Source organism: Mustela nigripes, chromosome 6 (assembly GCF_022355385.1).
Source record: "Mustela nigripes isolate SB6536 chromosome 6, MUSNIG.SB6536, whole genome shotgun sequence".
NCBI lineage: Eukaryota > Metazoa > Chordata > Mammalia > Carnivora > Mustelidae > Mustela > Mustela nigripes.
In genome coordinates this window covers 37,704,957-37,718,016 of record NC_081562.1, presented here as the reverse complement: position 1 = coordinate 37,718,016, position 13,060 = coordinate 37,704,957, and the positions used below count along the sequence as shown (strand labels likewise).

The 13,060-nt window shown below is 38.4% G+C and overlaps 1 long non-coding RNA gene across 3 annotated transcripts in view; it reads left to right on the top strand.

Moving 5' to 3' along the window:
• LOC132019390 (uncharacterized) overlaps nucleotides 1-12,818 on the top strand; it is a 52,665-nt gene extending 39,847 nt beyond the window's left edge. For 2 of the 3 annotated variants that reach the window (XR_009404751.1, XR_009404750.1), the window contains exons 3-4: nucleotides 10,807-11,035; nucleotides 12,310-12,818. This is a non-coding gene — a long non-coding RNA (uncharacterized LOC132019390). The remainder of the gene's footprint in view (nucleotides 1-10,806; nucleotides 11,036-12,309) is intronic. The other variant, XR_009404752.1, reaches the window with a different exon arrangement.
• Nucleotides 12,819-13,060: the final 242 nt, after the last annotated feature.

Below are 13,060 nucleotides of genomic sequence, written 5' to 3'. Positions count from 1 at the left end.
GATGGATTTTCAGGTGTTTGCAATCTTTAGATAAGCTATCTAGCTGATCTCCGGCTAGCTGAAGCAGTCTCAGCTTGCTACTTCTCCGCCATCTTGGCTCCTCTCTTCCCAGGTGTTTTTAAAGACAATATTTATCGCCTTAGACTTTATCTGATAATTATAAAATGTAGTGGTTTTTCAATTACCCTGGAGGCTCATATTTTACTTCTGGAGGTATACCCCACATAAGAAAATAATGCCCGATTGATGTGTATCTAAATAGTACTATGATTTTGATCAATAACTAACATATGAAGAAAATTCAACAATTTCCACTTAGGCATGAATAGCTGAGTAATTAACTTATGGATAAATGTCAAAAAGGCAATTCACGTTTCCTGTTGTGGCTCTACTATTCTGAACAGACCTCGCATAATCATTCCCTTTCAAATTTGTCATATTGAGAGATTTCATGAAGATGTGAACAGCTAATATATAATTCAGATCACTGGTATAACCTTGGTTCCAATAAAATCCAGGCAGGAAAAGTCCAATATGCTTTAGTTACACAAAGAAACAACAAAAACTCGGACAATAAATAAGATGATCTCTAAACCTTGCCTTAATAGACAGTCTGCTCTTGTGAGGCAACCCTTGGGGAATGGTTTAATTTATGTCCTAGCCTAAGGGGGTTGCCACAAAGGCTCTCAACCTGTGTTCCACAATTTGATTCCTTCCCTTCATCTCTTCCCAGTATTGACATTATTTTTTCGTTGCTGATCTGACTGTATAAAAAGTTTAAAAAGTCAGAAGCAGGATGACAGAATCCTTTGTTTACTTTCTTCTGCTTTTTTTTTTTTTTTTTAGTGAAAATGGTTACGTACCTATATTTTGAATATGATTACATTATAGGATTATCCACTTCTAAAATATAGTTTCTAGAAGGAAATTCTGTCAGTAGGCACCTATAGCCCCTTATGAGCTTTCATTCTTTTGTGGGGATGTGCACGCCTCTCTTCTGTACTGATAAACCTTAGCTACATCCACGGAACCTCCGTGTCTATGTCCTAGTGAGAGCTGCAGAAGACTTGAACGCAACTGAGCAGTACTTATCAAAGGCAGAGGTTAATGCCCTGGTGAAGTAGTTTACCTGGAAATGGAAGGGCACCTGGAATGAGGAAATAAATACATAACATCTGGCACATTGCCAGAGTAGCACATCGAAAGCGTTAAGTAAACCGTGGTGACCTGTTCTTCCTTCCTTTAGATTGTGGACATCAGCTAAGTCATTGTCCCATGTATGGAATATCATCCTCTACAGTGAGCCTGTGTAAAAAGCTCAGAGAGGAAATTTTTAGCTCTCTGCACATCGAGGCTTAATAACCACCCTCCTAGATGTCAATGACTCAGAGTCACCGGATGCATCAGGTTGGGTTGACTACTTCATTTACACACTTAGTTTTTCTAAATGACTAGCTCATTTGCTGTCCATACAGAGCAAAAGAGCTTTGGTACTCCCAGGCACTTGAACTTCTTCTCATGGGCTCTTTTTAAAAATCTGGTTGTGAAAAGAATAATTCTTCTTTTCATATCTGTCAACAAAAACAACTGTGATAAAAATGAGAGTGTTCAGTGAACATAATACTGAAGATATTTTCAAATCTGAATCACACCGGCTTTACATGTCTCCATGCCTGGAGCACGGCTCGGAGCCAAACGCAGAGAGGCAGACACCAGCGTGAATCACCACATTCATAAATCAGTCTTGTGATGGAAAACTGTTTTGATTGGATTTGGACCAGGCCTGAACATTGGAAGGGGGAACAGTGTGAGCGACAACACAGAGGAAGCCGATCGGGTTCTCTGGGACCAAACTGGTTATAGTTCTTCCCAAACTTCACTAATGTTTTTGAGGGCAGCTGTCTTTGGCTACTTATTTTTAATTTTGCACAGCACCTGGTGCAGTGTGAGCTCACCCAGGAAAGCACACTAACAGGTGGTAAGTCACACTAATAAGGTAAGGAGTCTCCCTTGACCACCTAATAGAAAGTGATCAATTCCCTAGGCGCTGCCTAGCCCATCACCCTGTTTACTTTGATATGTAGCTGTTATCGCCATCTGACGTCTTCTAGTTCATTTGGTTTCCTGTTATTCTCTGGTGTCCCCACAAAGGCAGGGCCCCCAGCACACAGTAAGCTGTCTGAGCTATTCTTGTCATAAAGTAATTATTTGTTATGTGAATAAATACTTGAAGAATGGTAAGGGGTTTTTTGGCTTCTGGTTTTCAAGATTGTATTTATTTATTTATTTGGCAGAGAGAGACACAGCAAGAGAGGGAACACAAGCAGGGGGGAGTGGGGAGAGGGAGAAGCAGACTTCTGGCTGAGCAGGGAGCCTGATGCGGGTCTCAGTGCGGGACTCCATGTGAGGCTTGATCCCAGGACCCTGGGATTATGACCTGAGCCACCCAGGTGTCCCAAGAATGGTAAAGTTTTTAAGGGTTTCCTCTTCAGGAAAGTAATGATTGTTTTCAGGCTTCCTTCCTTCCCTTCATTTCTCTTCTTTCCTTCATTCTGTGTGTGTGTGTGTGTGTGTGTGTGTGTCCCTCTTCTTCTTTTCTTTTTCTTTCTTTTTTAATCTTTACCCAGTGTTTGATACAGGACAAGAATATTGCTAAGAATTTGTGGTTATAAAGATAAAAAGCTGGGACAGTAACAATGCCTGAGTATGTTCCTCAGATCATAGATCTCGGGTTCTTTTCTATTTGAGGATGACAATGACAAGACACATTCACATATACTTATTTTAGTTTAAGAACATGAGGATACTTTATTGTTAGCTTTCACTGAGGGTGCCCTGTACGAGCTCTCCAAACAGAAGGAATAGGAATTGTTGTGTATCTGAAAAGTCTGTGAGTCACCATTGTATTGTCTGTCGTCTTTTTGCTAGTGAGGACATCAGCATGCCCAGGCAGCCGGCAGAGCAGACCAAGAGTTTGTGTGTCTCCATCAAGCTGTCCTTAAAAGGAGGCCTAGCACCCCCACTTTTTAAGTGACCAAACAATTGAAACTATGGTTGTTCTGTCATCACCAGAGTTGCTCAGCTGGCTCACGTCAGTTCTTCCCAGTCAATAATACTGTTCAAATACAAATCAACAGGTACCTCATCATTACAAATCATTTTCATTCTAGGACCTAAAACCTTTTCCTATTGGGATTGGTGACCAACCAGAGAGTCTCAGCAACAGGTAAATGTTATCCAATAAGCCAGGCCTGAAATATTCCCAGCATCTTTGGTGGTCATAGGCACAAACCCTACATAAAAGAATTTATAATAGTAAAGATAGAACAGCAAAAATGAGAAGCTATAAAAAAAAGCTTATTTTCTATAGAAGCTTATTTTCTATATTTGGGTAGTGCTTAGTAGTCAAAGCTTTCTCTGGAGTTTCTTCCAAAGACAGTCTTCCTTAATCTTCACAACACACCTATGACAGAAGCATACTTTATTTACTAACACAAATGTGCAAGGAGCAATGCCAGTAGTGGTGACATTCTGTCCAAGTCTTCCTGAAGAAATCAAATCAATGGACCCTTCACAGAGAAGGTGAGGTTTGGAGAGAAGACCTGAAGAATGATTAGGAGTTTGCGAGTCATATAAGCATCCCAGTCAGATGGAAAAACACGGTGTTGGGAAAGATACAGTTTGGAGGAAGTGGAGGCAACTAAGGCTTAATTGGTTCAAGGAATAAAAGCACAAAGTGCCTTTTGAACTATGCTAAAAAGTAGAGACTTCATAGTGTAAGTGATGGGGAACCACTGAAAAATTATGAGCAAGATGTGACTATATTATTTGCTTAATGAAAAAAACAAAACAGGGGTGCCTGGTTGGCTCAGTGGGTTAAGTGCCCAAGTCTTGGTGTTGGTTCAGGGTATGATCTCAGGGTCATGAGATTGAGGTCTGGGTCGAACTCTGCAATTAACATAGAGTCTGCTTGACATTCACTCTCCCTCCCCTTCTATTCCTCCCCCAACTCATGTCTGTGCATGCCCTCTCTCTCTCAAATAAAGAAATAAATAAAATATTTAAAAGTAAAGAAAATAAAACAAAACACCCTGTGGTAATGGAAGACAGGTTGGAGTAATACAGAAGAAGACTACAGACTTCTTTTTTATATGCATAGATACAGATAGAGAATCAGCTGCTGTAACAAATATGAGCTTCAAGGACACAGAGTCCTGGGTTCGACAGCTAACTGTAATACTTAGTAACTTTTTGACTGTGGAAATATTGTTTAACCTTTTATAAATTCTGTTTTTCCATAAGTGAAATATAAATGATAACAGTACTTATTTCATCATTGTTTAATGGTTTAATATGATAGTGACTATATACTCCTTAGCATAATGCCTTGAACATAGTATGCACTAAAAAATAACCTTAGTATTATATAAAATGTATCATTTAGTATCTGCACATAGTTGTTTCTCAGAAAATGGTAGTCTTTACAGGTATATTTATAAATAACAACTTTATCAGTGTATTTTTCTACATACCTTGGTTGTAGTACCAGAATGTATTATAAAAGAAGAAATTAGATGACTGGCTGAAAAACAAAGTGCATGGAAAAATAACACGTTTTTGGTGAAAGCCAAAAACGAATACTCTCTCTCCATGCATCCCCATAATGTCTCATAAGTAACCAGAGCCCTTCCATAACAAATCAGAGAAGGTCCCACATGTTGTCCACGAAGAGACATCTGATGAAAGCAGGAAGAAAACTCTATAAGCTGAGATATTTCAAAAATTAGGCGGTGGAGCTGATTATGCTACAGGCACTATGGTGGTGACCTCAACATAAAGCACCAGTAGAAAACTTTCCCTCTTTTGTAGACAATCTGGATGGAGCTACAGTAATGCCGAAACAAGGGATATGGCAGCATGAGAATGGTTCTTATAATAGTTAATGTTTAACATAAACTCTCTTAGAGGTGTCTGGGTGGCACAGTCAGTTAAGCATCTCACTCTTGACTTAGGCTCAGGTCATGATCTCAGGATCCTGAGATGAAGTCCCAAGTTGGGCTCCACAGTCAGTGGGGAGTCTGCTTGAAGATGCTCTCCTTCTGCCCCTTCCTTTTCCCCTACTCTCAAAACCTCTCTTTCTCTTTCTAAAATAATTAAATAAATCTTAAAAAACAAAATAAAAATCTCTTAAATTAAAAATCTCTTAAATCTCTTAAAAATCTCTTAAATTTGATTCCATAGGACTTAAAAATAGGTGTGTGGTAATGGCGCCAACATAAATGTATCAGATTTCTTTTCTTTTTTTAAGGATTTTATTTATTTATTTGACAGACAAAGATCACAAGTAGGCAGAGAGGCAGTGGGGGGGTGGGTGGACAGGCTCCCCACTGAGCAGAGAGCCCAATGTGGGGCTCGATCCCAGGACCCTGGGATCATGACCTGAGCCGAAGGCAGAGGCTTTAACCCACTGAGCCACCCAGGCACCCCTGAATCAGATTTCAATAAGAAAAAAAAATGACTCTAAGTAATCCAAGAAGGAAGAGATTTAATACAAGGAAGTCATAACTTGGAAAACCACTGGGTATGTTGGAAGAATAAAGATCAGGAAAAGGCTCTAACTCTCAGGTTTGCTGCTAGCTTTCTGAGACTCAAACAACTTCAGGATACGTAGGGATTCACCACGTATGTTCATATCTGTCTCCAGCCTCAAAGCAGATAACTTGCAGGAGAATCCTCAGACGCCATTGTAAAATTTCACATCTGCTAAAGCTCACATGCATCCCACTGTCAATCCAGGAGCAATGGTTTGTATTTCTAACAGAAGGGCTTTTCATCGGTAATTCTTGGCCACAATTCAATTGGCCTAGCCAGAGAATAAAATGATTCAGGAATGTTGCAAAATTGCCAACAACCAGAGATAATAATGAACAATAACTCGCATACTGATCCAGCTTAGTGTGACAAAGACATTAATAAAATTTTTAACCTCCGTGTGTGTATGTGTGTGTGTGTTTTATTTTGTTAAATCAGGATGGAATTTATTGGTACAGGTATGTGTTATCATATGACACAGCAATTCCACTCCTGGAAACATATCCAGGGCAAATGAAAACATACGTCAGCACAAAAACTTGTCTATGACTGTTTACGGCAGCATTATTCATAATAGCCACGCTGTGGAAACAATCTACATTATCAGTCAACTGATGAATGGATAAACAAATGTGGTATATCCATACAGTCCTATCTGTCCACAAAGAGAATAAAGTATTGATACATGTTACATGAATCTTGAATATACCATTGTGAGTGAAACTAGATGAAACAGACTACATATATTATACGATTCCATGCATCCATAAAGTCCAGAATGAGAAAATCCATAGAGACAGAAAGTAGATGGTGAGTCCTAAGGACTGAGATAAAAGAAGAATGAGTAATGATTGAAACAGGGTTCCTTAGGGAGTGATGAAATGTTCTAAAATGAGATAATGGCGAACATATTAAAAACTACTGAATTGGGGGCGCCTGGGTGGCTCAGAGGGTTAAGCCTCTGCCTTCGGCTCAGGTCATGATCTCAGGGTCCTGGGATCGAGTCCCACATCGGGCTCTCTGCTCAGCGGGGAGCCTGCTTCCTCCTCTCTCTCTCTCTGCCTGCCTCTCTACCTGCTTGTGATCTCTGTCTGTCAAATAAATAAATAAAATCTTTAAAAAAAAAAAAAAACTACTGAATTTTATACTATAGATGGTTAAATTTTATGGCATGTGAATTATATCTCAATAAAACTAATTTATAAAATAGCAGAAGTGAAACTTGAAAAAACAACAACAAAAAAAAAAAATTCCACCTAACAATAAAATGCATGCCACTTATCTCTTATGTGGACATAAGAAGTATTATGTTTAAAAATACAAACCATAAAACAATGAAATGAGATTTTTTAAATTCACAGAAGGGATTTAGAGTACTTTATGAGTTAGATCGTAAATGACGAGATGGCAAAAGCCTTTATGCTTTGTACTATCGTCAACATGGTGCTAACCCCACTCTATGCCAGATGCTTACTACATACTTTTAATAGTGCTTCTCTCAGTTCCCCTCCAGTGCTGCAATATTAAGAATGTGCAATTCTGGGCACCAGAGTGGCTCAGTCAGTTAAGTGTCTAATACTTTAGACTCAGTAAAATTAAATAATCTAAAATAGGTGCTGATTTTAAAAAATCTGTTAGATGTACATTCCCATAAAATAAAAATAATAAAATGTGAAATTTACAATGCTAAAAAAATTAAATAAGGAAAAATAGGGAGAAACTTGGGAGAAAATATAAGTTTTTGTATACACTGTGTTTCAGTTGAAGCAAAGAAAATGGTTTCTAAAACCAGTAATATTGTTCTTATCTATAATAGCAGCATGAAGATGACTAATCTTCCTAGGAGAGAATGATATTAAATGATTCAAGAGAAGTACTTAAAATTTTTTGACAACAATGGCAACCATGAAAATGAAAATAATTAATCAGCATGTGTGAGTTTTAAATATCTACACAAAGATAAACATTAGGCACATTTAAATTTCAAATAAAATCTATGATATTCCTGGCATTGGCACTGTAGCAAAATGTTATTTTTCTTATATACAACTCTTAAATGCTTTTCAGCACTGGGGATGTTTTCCCTTTCATGGCTGTTAATTGAAAAAGAAAAGTAATTACAGTAAATAAAATAACTCATGAATGGATTATCATAGCATTCTATATAATCATTGCTTTTTTTCCTTTGCCTTATCTGTACTCAGTCCTCATCTTCATTATCTCTCTAAAATCCATTTTTAAGTTCTTATTTCTATCTTATGATCCTATATTGCTTTCTTTCACTGTTTTACATGATTGCCTGTTCTTTTTACATAATACTCCTACTCTTAGATATCAATTTTATTCATCTGCTTTGTTTTATAAATCTGCTTATTAGATATGAAAATATTTTCATTTTCTCTCAATTTTCAGTATTTCTAAAGCACTAATTCACACAAATGGAAAGCCTATAGCCAGTCTTTAAAATTAAACCCATTAAAAAGATTACTAGCAGCAGTTTTGTGTTGTTTTTTTTTTCTCACCAGGACTATTAAAATTTTCTAGCTATCCAGAGGGATCTTTTTTTTTATTTTTAAGATTTTATTTATTTAATTGACAGAGAAATAGAGAGTGCAAGTAGGCAGAGAAGCAGGCAGAGGGGGAGAGAGAGAAGCAGGCTCTCTGCTGAACAGGGAGCCCAATGTGGGGCCCGATTCCAGGGCCCTGAGATCATAACCTGAGCCAAAGGCAGAGGCTTTAACCACTGAGCCATACAGGCTCACCCAGGTGACTTTATCCACAGGAATCTTAATCATCCTTACAACCCATAGGTTTTCAGAATTTACTATACTGATGACATCCTCTTTGGAGCTGGTTAACGAGAATCAATAAGTATCCTAGATACCTTGTATAACACATAATGTGCCAGAAGTTGGCAAGTGAGCTCCATGAAAATTCGAGGGCCTGCTATCTCAGCGCAATTTCTAAAGTGCCAGTGGCCTCTGTCATCTTAACATATTCCCTCCAAAACAGAAGATTGACTGCTATCTGACTCCCCTATGGTTGAGAACAAAAGCTCTAGATTCGGCATTTAGCAAGAATTGTCACCTCTCCCTCAGCCTATACCTGTGACATCATGAAGAGGTTTTTTTTTTCCTCTTTTCTTTTCTTTTCCTTCCTTCCTTTCTTTCTTTCTTTTTCTTCTTCTTCTTCTTTTTTTTTGAATAGATAGAGTTCCAAGGGGGGGTGGGGAGGGAAGGGGCAGAGGGAAAGAGAATCCCAAGGAGAGCCCAGCGGGGAGCCCAATGTGGGGCTCAATCCCACAACCTAGGTGCCCCATGGAGAGTTTCTTATAACCAATCTCATAAGAAAGAAAAACTTCTTTCTTGACACAGAAAAAGAGATTTGCAACCTGTCAGAACTAGAGTACTAGAGCAGAACGACTCCACTTAGTTGGGTCCTAGAAGGATGGGAAAGAGAAATCTTCCTGGTAGACGGAATCTTGAGCAGTGCATTTGGTATTTCATTTTGCTGGTCATGGAAATGACCAGATGGATGGATATATGCGATTCATAGATGATTTTAATGGATTGACTAAATAGCAACGAATATGGAAGGAACATGACTGGAATATTGGTGACCAGAAGTCAGAGGAGGAGGTAAATGAAAGATCAGCAGAAGAGGACATTTTAGGTCATTACTTAGTGAAAGGATATTTGTATCCCTTAAATACACTGCCTCGCCAAAGGGTACACACTACCAAAGAAACTCTCATAGACAAGATGATTTTGATATGTGCATGTTAACCTCTGTCTTTCAAAAACCACTCTAGTAGTTGCTCAATAAATTAAGAAACAGAGTATTCAAAGTAGTTTGGATGGAAGTCATGAAAAGTTAAGCCAAATAAGCGGACTTCCTCGAAAGCTACTCCAGCCAGTGAAAACCATTACTGAATACCCAGTTTGTCAAGGGCTGAGATGAAGGCTGAGTCCCCAGTGCAGCACCATTCCCTACCATCAGCCAGTCACCAGGTGCCAAATGGATACATTGAATTTTTATGTCTCATTAAGGGTAGCAATTTGAGCTCTGTGAAATAGACTCTGTGGGTATAGATTCTCTTTCCTAGTCCCATAAACTTTGCTAGCAGCATCAACCTTGGACTTCCTGTCATAGGATCCATTGTTCCATCAAAGGAAACTTTGTTTCCGACCAAGGAACTGATTTATTGCACTGTAAGTGAGGTATTAAACTAATACCTGGAGGATTCACGGGTTTTACCAGGTACCGGATAACCTAGAAGTATAATGAGAATATAAGGGTCAGGAACTAAGGAAACGCGTGGGAGTGGCTCCTTTCATTCCTAACGTCCCAGTTCCTGTCCTAATAACTTCAACTTCCTGTCCTATGAGAGGAACGCCTCTACCATAGGACAAATGAAATTTCTATGAAACTGAAAGATGAAATGCCAATGAACCAACAGACAAAGAAGAGGTTCACTAACCAGTTTGGAGCGAATGGTCTTGATTATTAAAGAAAAATAAGATCTCTGCCACACAGTGGGGTAGCATGCAAAACAGCGGGGTTTTTCTAGGACGTTCTTACCACTTTCATCTATGGGAGGAGACACTAATAAAGGACTGTAGCAATGTGAAGTCAGGTGGGACCACTAAGGTTTAGGGCAACTCACCATGTACAGAATTATAAGCAGTTCAAGTGCTAAATGAGCACAATTGTGACAAGACTGTTACCAAAAAGGAAAGTTATTAAAATCAATATTTGGTTCCTATCTAGGTGCAGAAGTCACTGTAGTGCCAGACATGATTCACTACGAATATGCTTGTGTATGTTTACCTATATATTTTTTTTCTTTCTCCTACTGTATTATATAAAGCATTTTTGTGGTGGGTAACTTTAAAATTTGTGGTTTAATTAAAGTTTACCCAACAGTTTCCATGACCAAACTAGAAGGATAAGAAACATCACTCTGCTTTGGATAAAGTAACTGGTGGAATTTGGTATCTTTCCTTTATAAGAAAAGAGTGAGCCCACCTGTATTTGAATAAGAAATAATTTCAATATGTTAGATTTAAGAATTCTGGTTTTGTTGTTGCTTTTAAATTTAAATATAAGTAGAAGTGTCCAAATGGATGCTGAGTGGTCAAAGGAGCGACTTGCATATTATTTTTCCAAGAAAAACCAGCATGCAATTTTTTTTCCTTGCTGTCCTCATATCAGAGTGACTGAGTCTAGGAAATGCATTTCCCAGAATCCTTTGCCAGCAGCCTTCTTCTGGTTTAGAGTCCAGCAAGCAGAGACCACAATGTTTGAAAGAAGTTTCAGCACATACAGTTCTTCGCAACTCCTTTGGATCCCTGGAAATTGTTCATCTGGTGAGCTGAGATCATTAGTGAAAATTTCCTGTGACTTCTGGAACTTTCTAATCATGCCATGGCTGGTGATAACAGTGAGTAATATTGAGTAATAGTGAGTACTTTCCACAATCACTGCTCTTCCAGCCCTTCTTATGTATTTTTAAGTCACTAGTTCACTGCACTAAATTTATTTCCTGCTTGAAATCACAGAGTAGTTCCTTTATTTTTCTGACTGAACTCTGACTGATATCACAAAATTGCTTGAATCGATCCTGAAAATTTGAGATTTGGCAAGACTGCTTCTTTCAGCCTCAACTTTTTCAATGAAAATTTTATCAACTCTTAGCACACTGCGCAAAATCCTTAAACAGGCTTTACAGGATAAGAAATGAGAACACTATTGATTTTGGAAGAAGAACATGCCAAATCCATGATAGTCTGTAATATAATTATACTGAACTGACATTTCTTGAATGTTCAGCTTGTGCTAGGCTCTCTTCTGAAAACTTGACATATCTCATCTCATTTAATCTTCTCATCAACTCTGTGAGGTAGACACTATTAGTAACCCTATTTTAGAGATGTAAAAACAGAGGCTCAGAGAGGTAACTGGTCTGACAGGGCTTAGCTACCAATGGTAGAGACTGCATTTGCATTCCAGGCCTTCTGACTCCAGAGATCTTACTCAAACATTTTAATGTGCTGCTTTGTAATGCAATAAATAAAGGTTAATCCAAAGAGGCATAGTCAATAAAAATGGTGAAAATGAATAATGTAGATGAGCATAGGTTTGATATAAATTAAATTACTTTTAGAGGCTGCCTATGTGACATGAATACGCTCCTTTCCCTATCTTTCTGTGGCCCAGAACATCCACTGATATTCTGGTACTATTTGTTAAAAAAATGGTGATGATGATGATGATGTTAGTAGCAGGCATCTAGTGTGCACATATTGGCCAGGCACTGTACCAGACACTCTACACACGTATCTCATTCAATCCTCACCAGAATTTTATTATTGCCACATTTTACAGACCGGAAAATTGAGGCTTGGGTGAGTAAAGGGTGTCGCATGATGGTGACAGCATAAGTAACAACCTCATCTACTTGCTCTCGAGCCTGGCTCTTAGCCATCATGTTTTGGAAGACGCCACTATGAAGGAAACACATTCATGTTCCTTGGAGAGAGCCTTGATATCTTAAAGGCATTGGAGAAATTCAAATTTAAACTTCTCTCTCTCTCTCTTCTTCTCTCTATAAATACCTCTGTGAAAATAAACTCATGCCCAGGACTTAAATTAAACTAAAGTGGCAAAGAAAATGAGAACACTAGCCTAAAAGAAAATCTATTTTCTGCTTTGCAGATAGTGGATTTTTATGGGAATGCTGCTTCTCAAGGAGAATTTTGGATTTACTTCCTGCAGGTGGAAACTTTTATTCTCTAAGTTTAAAAGAAAGTGGAACTAACCGGGAGGAAGAAAGGCTGCATCCACGGAAGGCAGAGCTCTGCAGATCTCTTGATGCTCAAGGCCACCAGAAGACATTTATTTGCCTTTTCATTACTATCTTTCTCAAGTGATGTGAACACCTAATTTGGGGCTGATAAAGGGAAGAAAGCTGGATCCAAGGCCTTTGAGAACTCCAAAAGGAAAGGAGGATTAATAAAGTATGTCATCAGACTGACACCCCATACATTGTCCTGTGTTTCAGTTTGATCTTCATCAAACACATCAACTGGAGAACAGCCCTGGACCCATAGCCACAGGCCTTAATATGATCCAGATTCTACCTTCATCGTAGCTCTGAAAAATACATTGCTTCTGCCAAGGCAGTTACCTGCCAGGTGCCTCGTTATGTGTGCTCACAGCACCCTATTAAATTTTGGGGCACTAACCACAGTTGCGATGTATTTATAAAATTAATCTTTTTTATAATTGTTTTCCACACTGTCCTGGAGATTATATTATATTGTAGACTAAAGAAGTTGGCTTAGTTGTAATTATTGTTAAATTAACAATCAAAATCTCTAGCCACAAGGTTCAAAAAAAATAATAGGGAGCACTTTTTCGGGAGATAAACAGTGAATGTCGTTTCATATTTTAGAACTTTGTTGGA